The sequence below is a fragment of the Callospermophilus lateralis genome, chromosome 3, assembly GCF_048772815.1.
Source record: "Callospermophilus lateralis isolate mCalLat2 chromosome 3, mCalLat2.hap1, whole genome shotgun sequence".
Classification (NCBI taxonomy): Eukaryota; Metazoa; Chordata; class Mammalia; order Rodentia; family Sciuridae; genus Callospermophilus; species Callospermophilus lateralis.
In genome coordinates, this window is record NC_135307.1 from 149603633 (window position 1) to 149613342 (window position 9710).

Here is a 9710-nt window from a genome sequence, read left to right on the forward strand (position 1 = left end):
ATTGAAAGAAATCTCCATTTTTATCTGGAGACTTTAGAGTCTGCAAATTAAAAAAAGACAAAGAAAAAGGACACACTTTGAGGAAAAGTCATTTTTAAAAAAGCAAATATGATAATTAATTTCAAATTTTGGAGTACAATCTGATTTCCATAGTCAGTGTGTTTTAACAAAAAAATTGCATAAAAACCTCAAAAGCCACAGAGAATCATGGCATATACACAGGAAAATATGCAGTTAATAGAAATGTCTCTGAGAAAGCCTGAACTTTAGACATTATAAACAAAGACATTAAATCAGCTATGTTCATAAAAGAAAATCAATGCCCAGAGAGTCAAAAAATAACATTAAGACATCTCAACAAGTAGAGGATATAAATAGTTAGACAAATATTTTAAAAGAGCAGAAATTCTGGATATAATCACTTAAGTGATTTGAGGTGACAGAAGAAAACATCTATTAACTGAAAGATAGGCTAATAGAAAGTATTGTGAGGAAGAAAGACAAAACTTTAATAAAAATAAAACAACTAGACATAGATCAACAAGAAAACAGAAGATTCTACAGAAAAAGTCTATAAACCAAGCAGAGCTAACATACATTTGTGGAACACTTCACCCTAACACAAGAATATACATTCTTCTCAAGTGCATATAAATGTGGATAGACTGCAAATTAGGAAACAAAACAAGTGAATTGTGAAGTGTTTAGATTGCACATAATACGTTATTCCACTACAAGGGATTAAAATTAGAAATCAATAATGGGGTGAAATTTTGAAAATTCACACATATGTGAAAATTAGACAACATTTTTCATAAATGCCCAATGACTGAGAGACTCCTTTAAAGAATAAATTCATTAAATATCTAATCAATAAATAAAACTTCAATTATGAAACTAGAAAAAGAGAAACAAAATGAAATTGAACAGAATAAAATAGTAACAGATTAGAAAGAAAAAAATTACATAGAAAAATAGTTTGTTTTTGTTTTTTGATGCCACTGGAAATTGAATCCAGGGCCCCAGGCATACACACACACACACACACTATATATATATATATATATATATATATATATATATATATATATATATATATATATATGTATCTCGATACAAACATATATATATATATATATATCAGTGCAGATATTAATACACATATATGAACAATAGATAAAATCAATGTAACTAAAAGCTGATTCTTCAAAAAGATAAACAAAATCAATGAACATGTATCTAAAGTGAACACAAGGAAAAAAAATACTTGAATTATTCAAATCATGAGCTGAGGATATAGCTCAGTTGGTAGAGTGCTTACCTCACATGCACAAGGCCCTGGGTTCAATTCCGAGCCCCAACCGCAGCAAAAAAAAATTATTCAAATCATGGATTAGGAATTAAGAGAGAACAGCATAACTGACCATACAGGAATGCAAAGAACTCCAAGGCAATCCTTTCACACAGTCCAATCATATCATATTACCTCCATTAATCAGGATCTAAAGCTGACACAAACCATCCAGACTGGACCAAGAGACAAAATCTGAAATGAAATTGGTATCTTGAAGAGATATCTGTACTCTATGTTCACTGCAACATTGGTCACAATAGCCAGTTTATGGTATTAACCTAAGTATCCATCAAAGGAAAACAGATAAAGAAAATGAGATATATGTGTATAAGATGGAATAATATTTAACATTCAATAAGAAAGAAACTTGTCATTTATAAAAATATGGATGAACCTGGAAGGCACTATGGTAGCCTTTTGCTGCAACTTTTTCCTTGATAATCCTTCCTCCTCTGAACTTTTTTCCTATTTCTGACTAGAGTTCCTGGGCTTTTATCAACATATGCCCTGGGCTGGGGATGTGGCTCAAGTGGTAGTGTGCTCGCCTGGCATGCGTGTGGCCCGGGTTCAATTCTCAGCACCACGTACAAAGATGTTGTGTCCGCCGATAACTAAAAAATAAATATTAAAATTCCCCCCCCCTCCTCTCTCACTCTCTCTTTAAAAAAAAAAACAAAAAAACATATGCCCTAATTGTTCTTGGTTCCACTGGGGTGCCCCCTTTCTTCAGCAATTTACTTAACACCCCTTCCATATTTTCGTAACAAAGACAATACAATACACCAAGACAAAACAAGATAAAAACACACTGCATCAACCTTCTCCATTTTCTCGAAATGGCCATTCTTCCTCATGCCCTATCTGCTTAGGGACGGGCAGCTTTTCCTCGTCACTTACCCCCGAGTGTCCCGGGGCTTCCCGGACAGGCCACCATCTGCTGCAGTCCGGCTGGGCTGGGCAATTGGGGGGGGGGCAGGGGTGACAAGGAACTTGTGAAGGTTGATACAGCGGGAGCCGCTTTATTGTCGGACAGTAGAGGTATATATACACTTAACTGATTATACACAACTTGTTTCAATTTACATCAATTGGTCATTAAGGAATCCTCATCATCTTAATAATTACACACAGCTTAACTTAATTGACATAATCTAGACACAGCAGTCAGTCATTAAGGAATCTCTATCATCTTAATGGCTCACTGGCGTTACTTCTCAAACCATTCCTCTTGGCAAAGTGCCAGGCGCCATCTTGACTTGTCTGTGGCTCTCAACACTAAGTGGAATAAGGCAGCCACCAGATAAGGCAAATATTATGTAATCTCAATTGTAGGAGAAATCTAAACAAGTCAAATTCACAGAAGCCAAAGGTGGATGGTAGTTGCCAGGACCTATAGAATGAGGAAAATGGGGAAATGCTGGTCAAAGGGAACATAGTTTCATTTATAAGATGAATAGGCTCTTGGGGTCTTAATGTACAGCATGGTGATTAATAGTTATTAATACTATTTCATATACCTGACATTTGTTAAGAGAAGACCTGAAGTGTTCTCATCACATCTGTTAACTATGTGCAATGATGGGTGTGTTAATGGCCTGATTGTGTTAATCAATTCACAATGTGTGTGTGTGTGTGTGTGAAATCATCATGTTGTACACCTTAGATATATGCAATTTTAATTTGCTGGTTGTACCTCAATAAAGGAACCCAAACACACCAGAGTATATTCTGTATGGTTTGTGTTAAGGGAAATTTCTGGGGTTTTGTTAAAAAAATAGCCATTTCTCAATTTAAATTTCTGAAATCATTTCAATGGAACTTAAACAAGTAATAAATAATTCTATGAAAAAAAATGTCTTCAGAGAAAAGAAAGTAAATTTTCCCTCTAAAAGTCTTAGATAAACCAAGAAGCACACAGAGAGCTTCAATCAAAAGACCTTGTTTAGCATAAATTTAACTAGATGTAAAAGAGTGAAAAATAAGGCTGATTTATGTTGAGATTTGAATGTTCAAGCAGATGATTTAATTTTGCTGAAAACAAAAACAAACCTCTAAATTTTATTTTCCCCAAAGCCATGCTCTTTAGCATTAAAGTAGTAGTTAATATATGAGTTTGCCATTGGGAAAGGTGAAAAAGTTCCTGCCCAACAAGCAGCTTTAAACAGAAGTGACCTCAGAAAACAATTTACTCCAAGCAATTTCACCAAGAGAACTGCTAACAGTTTTGCTATGATTGACTCACGTGTTTGCAAAATTCAAGAGACATTAATTCTATTTTTAGGCCTTTTTACATATGCTATGTAAATTATCATGCAAGATTTCTTCAAATAGTAAATAGCTCTGAATTGTTTCTTAAAGCTGAAGGCACTTAATGAAGTGTGTGCTCCACCTAGTGATAACATTGATTGATAAAATGCAAGTACAGATAGGAGAGTGGTCCTGATGCTCTTGTAAGAAAGCTATGCGTACACCATTCATAATCAAGATAACCACTTCATCTTTGAAATATACATGTCTTCACTTGGATTTTCTTTTTCCCTGATCTTGAAGGCATTTGTTTTGTGCTTGGAATGGATATGCAGAAAATTCCCAAATACAAATGTATATTCTCCCTTTGACCCTTGGCTCAGGTGTACATCACATTTAGGATTTATCACTTTGATGTCAAACTCCAAACATCTGAAGTTGTGGCTCATCTCCATCACCAACCTGTTTCCTCAGTCCCAATATTCTCCCATTTGGGAATCATAGTTCACAATAAACTACTACATAAGTTATGAATAGCTAAAGGAGAAAAACATGAAGGCTCCAAACCCCAAATAATGAGAAGTAGATGAAAATGTTAATTATATTGATTTGATCATTACACTTTGTAAACATGTCACAAAATATCACACTGTACCCCATGAATAAACACAATTATTAGGAATTAATAAATTTTTAAAGTTTCAAGAATATAGAAATATTAACTACCTTTAACTACCTTGATTTGACGATTATACACTTGTGCATGTAATGAATAATAGCCTTGTACCCATAAATTTGGACAATTAAATGATAACTTTTAAGCTGGGCACAGTGGCACATGCCTGTAATCCTAGTGGCTAGGGAGTCTAAAGCAGGAGAGTCAAGAGTTCAAAGTCAGCCTCAGCAATGGCAAGGAGCTAAGCAACTCAGTGAGATCCTACCTCTAAATAAAAATACAAAATAGGGCTGGGGATGTGGCTTGGTGGTTGAGTGCCTCTGAGTTCAATCTCTGGTACCACCCCCAAATATATAATAATAATAACCACTTTTAAAATAAAATTTTAATATTTAAAACAAAAATAACATATTAATATATATTTATCTTAAAAGGAGGCAAAGACCAGAATTTACTAAAATAAAACAATCCCAATCACTATTATTTTAATGCATTTCTTTCAATTCTTTTTTTTTTTTTTTTGGTGTGTGTGTGTGGTGCTGGGGATTGAACCCAGGGCCTGTGCATGCAATGCAAGCACTCTACCAACTGAGCTATATCCCCAGCCCAATTAATTATTTTCTAAATCTAAAATTTAATTTCTTCATACAAAAAGTATTCTCCTTGTATAAGCTTAACACATACCCAAAACATTGCTTTTTTCCCTTAATTTTTCTTTCAACAGTCCCACCTTAGTGAAGAAATTATTCTTTACTATTAAACTCATTTATTAATCATTCTCCTTGCCCTTACTATATGTTCCAGCTATGATCAGGTGCACAAAACTGTTAAGTTATTTTTCCTTAAAAGTCATTTAACACATCTTCGTAACTCTCAATGATAGGTTAGCCAAGACATTGTGTTTATGGTTTTGGATGTATTGATTCTGATTTTCACTAAAGTTCCATCAAGAAGAATGTGCTCAGTTCACAGGGGAAAATTAGGTTCAGAAAGACAGAGTCATTTGTACTGTCACATAGGAAATAAGCAACAGAACCCAGATTAAGACTCAAGTGGGGCTTACTAGCAATATTAGGTCTAGTTAACTGTATCACAGTAACTTCTTTATTCGGTAAATTCAACTTTCTTAGCTTGGCATCCGAGGATGTCAGTACATAGCTTCCACCTCCTTTCAATTCTGATCTTGTACCATCTTCAGTGGAAACCATTGGCTTCACTCTCCAGTCTATTTCTTCTTTATCTTCTTTACACATTCTTACTTCTAAACCCTCTTACATTTTGTGCTGTACCTGAAGTCATACTACCTGTATTTCTGATGTATTCCCTTGGGTTCATGATAGGACCTCAATTCTAGACTGGTGAGGAAGTGTGGACATTAATACTCAAAGGGGCTGGAGCCACAGAGAACAAGGTGAGTGTAGAATGGATTTGAATCAGGTTCTGGTTTGCATGCCATCTTACCTATTCTGTCTTGTGCATTCTAGGGCTAGTCCTACAGTGGGTCAATGTATATACACAGGGAGGTAGCCATTATCATCTAGAAAAAAAAGAAGGAGAGAAGTTATCTTCACACAGTAATAATATCCAGAGTCAGATCAGTGGCAATAAAATAAATTGCAACCTTTCTCCTTCTCACCCGCCCTCTACACCCTTTCCTCTTCAGATGCACTAGACAAAGAACAAGAATAATTCTTGACCCCATCGCTGATTGACTGACTCTGTAAATATATACTAGCCACTGTCAGATCACCAACCAGCATGGAAAGGTAAATGAGGAGATATAGGGAAAATGTAGCTTCCTTCGTTCAAGTCCATATCTTTAATGAATCTTTCATACCAAGTTGAAGACAAATTTTAGTATGGAGTGTTTTCTAACATGACATCTCAGAGACTTTTCTTCCAGCTTTCTTATTGAAGGCATGACAACAACAGCCTAGCCTTTTGTAACTTATAAAAGTTTCCTACTATAGGCATTTATATACCAACTTACTTTGTTGGTTATCTGTATACATGTTCATAGTTTGAGATTCAAAAATAAATATGATCTTGGATAGGCCTTACAGATCTCACAGACTAATGTGGAGGTCAGACACAGAATGATAAAGTAATGTGATGTGAACTAGGGCAGATCAGTGCACAGTTCCTTATGGGAGAGGAAAGGTGCTATCTTTTGGGTAGAGGGAGAATTATTTATTCAAAATACTTCTCCAAGTCTCCAAGTATAGAATTAGTAGGTCAAAGAATACCCTTATTGCTTTTCAAAAAGATTGCAGAAAAAGTTTGACGACATTTGATATCATGGTAGACACTTCCAGTGTCTGACTTTGCTCATTTTCTTGGGCACACAGATTCTCACACTTCCCAACCTCTTTACACTTACAAAGGGACATCCAGTGATTTCTCACCAATAGACAGTGATCTCAAGGCTCATGTCAGGGCTTACACAGTGAAAAGCCCTCACTGGAATTTTAATCTATTACCTCCCTGTTGAACTATATCCTGAAATGATGGAGTTCCAAGAACAAAGATGCCTACCTAGTTGAATTTCCAAGAGTAAAACAGTAGATTTAGAGATTAGTTTGAGCTACACTAAGATTACATGAACACAATTAATTCATGTGTTAAGCCTCTGATACTTAGTGTAGTATATAAATTAGTGGCATAACTTTTGTCTATCCCTATTAATCCAGGTGTTATCCTTACCATTTATTTTTCTCTCAGTTTATGATGTAACTCATTATTAGTAGTTATGTGATATGAAATAACTTATCCATAATTTTTACTAAATGAGCATCCAAGAAACAAAATCAATGTATTCACTTGCTTGCCTCTTTCTGTTTATAACTAACTACAAAGAATGGTGGTATTTCTTGAAGACTGAGAACCTAATACAATAGACAATGGCAACCATGTAAACTTTTGTCATTAATGTGCTAAGTCCATTGGACACTGACAGCTATAGAAATGCGTCTGGAAGAATGATCAGGAGAAAGAAACAATATTTGATATTTGAAAGGCTAAGTGGTCACATAAGCTCCATATAATTACAATTCATTTCCCTGAAGTTCTTTCTCAAATTTTCCCTTCAAATTCTCAGAAAGTGACAAAGACAAAAACAAATTCTGTCAGGAACTGAATCAATATAAATCATGCTAACTTGTACATTTACAATCTGACCTACTTCCATATAGCTTACTAACTGTTAAAGTAACAAAATGTCTTCCTTCCAGTGAAACATTTCACAGAAACAAAGTTTAGTCTTTATAACAAAGTAAAAGTGAAGATGCTCTGAATAAAGAGGGGAACCAGACCTCCTCTTGTTCCTCGTCTCTGTCTTGTTTCACGTCTCTGTCACCCCTATCCCTTGGGTGATCTTTCCAGGCTTCAAAAGAGTCAGTATCTACATAACCAAGGCTTGATTTACAAAATGATCATCATGTAGCTCTCCATCTTTACACATACCTGATGTGCTACCAGAGGATCTACATCCTCTTTCAAAGTTTTACTAACTTATTTTTCAGAATTCATTGTGTCTGTAGGGGTCATGTCTGCTTATGGACAAGTGTGATATTTTGTTGGTCATCTTTTGTGGCAGACTAAATTTTGCAAAGATTGCTATCGCAATATAATTTATCCCACATCCTATTTTAATATGGCATTAACAATTCTACAAAGTGATGAGGACCATGACCTCTTCCCTTCAATACTAGGGAGTTTCATACCAGACATGATGCTATGTGATTTTCAAGGGTAAGTCATAACAAGGCATTCCTTGTTCCCTTGATAAGCTTGGTTTGGGGATCTAACCATCATGCTGGGAAAAATCCAGGCCAGAGAGATGGATGTTGTGGGGGAGTTCTGTCTGACAAAACCATAGCTCTGTCAGCAACCAGTATCCCCTTCTAAGCACAGCAATGAGAAAGCTATCAGGATGCTTCCAACTGCAAGCCATTGACTTACTGCAAAAACATGAGAGAACCATATAACTCAGCCCAAGCAACTTTCGATAGCCATGAAAGATAATCATAAATGATAAGGCATTTCAGGGGATGGATGATTTTTGTGCAGCCATAGGTAACCCCTATCCTTTGGGTGATCTTTGGGAAGGAGATCATGGTTTCCAAAAATATATACTGTGAGTCTAAGATCAGCAAGGCACAATTTTAGGGTTTTTTTTAATATTTATTTATTTAGTTAGTTTTTCGGGGACACAACATCTTTGTTTGTATGTGGTGCTGAGGATCGAACCCGGGCCGCACGCATGCCAGGGAGCACGCTACTGCTTGAGCCACATCCCCAGCCCACAATTTTAGGTTTTAGTTTTAGGAATCTGTCTTTAAAGTCATCTCTTTGTTCCCTAACCTAAGGTTATAATTTCCCCATATGGCAATATTATTTACAATCTGCTAATTTATCAAAAATCCTGAAAACAATGTCCTATTTATTAATTGTAGTTTGCATATTGTATGTTAGTCCTTTAGATTTATTCATTCTACGTATCTCTACTTTGTGGAGTCATCTACATTTAGACTGGAATCTTCTTAGAATTTGCAAATTGTCAAGTGCCTGTAGCTAAGAAAAAGAACATCAATTTATTCTGAGGACAATGACACAACAGTGCTTTAGTTTTTATAAATTACTTTATGGAGGTATGATTGGCATGTATAAAGCTGTACACATTAATAATTGCAACTTGATAACTTTAGGGATAAGTATATACATGTGAAACCATCACCACCATAAACATATCCATCATCTCCCAAAGATTCCTCTTATCTCTTATTATTATTTTTTCATGTGTGTGTAGTAAGAGAGTAGATCTCTTGGAAAATTTTAAGTATGCAAAACAAACAACATTGGTAGCTATATACACTGATATATTATAAATCTCCAGAACTTATTTACCTTGCATAATTGGAACACTTTGCTTTGACTCTTCTTAATTTGCCCCTCCACACTGCCCCTAACAAGCACCACTCCTTGGGGCTGGGGATGTGGCTCAAGCGGTAGTGCGCTCGCCTGGCATGCGTGCAGCCCAGGTTCGATCCTCAGCACCACATGCAAACAAAGATGTTGTGTCCGCCGATAACTAAAAAATAAATATTAAAAATTCTCTCTCTCCCTCTCTCTCGCACTCTCTCTTTAAAAAAAAAAAAACAAGCACCACTCCAATCTTCCATGAGTTTGACATTTTTAGATTCTACATCACACAATATTTGTCTTTCTATGCAATATTTGTCTTATTCCTCTTGGCCTCTAAATTCATTCATGTTGTAATAATTAAAAGAATTTCTTATTTTAAAAGGTGGAATAATATTCCTTTTCAGGAATATCACATAACATATGTATACCTTATATATATATAACACATTTCTTTACCTATTCATCTGTTGATTGACATTCAGGTAATTTCTATATTTTTACCATGATTAG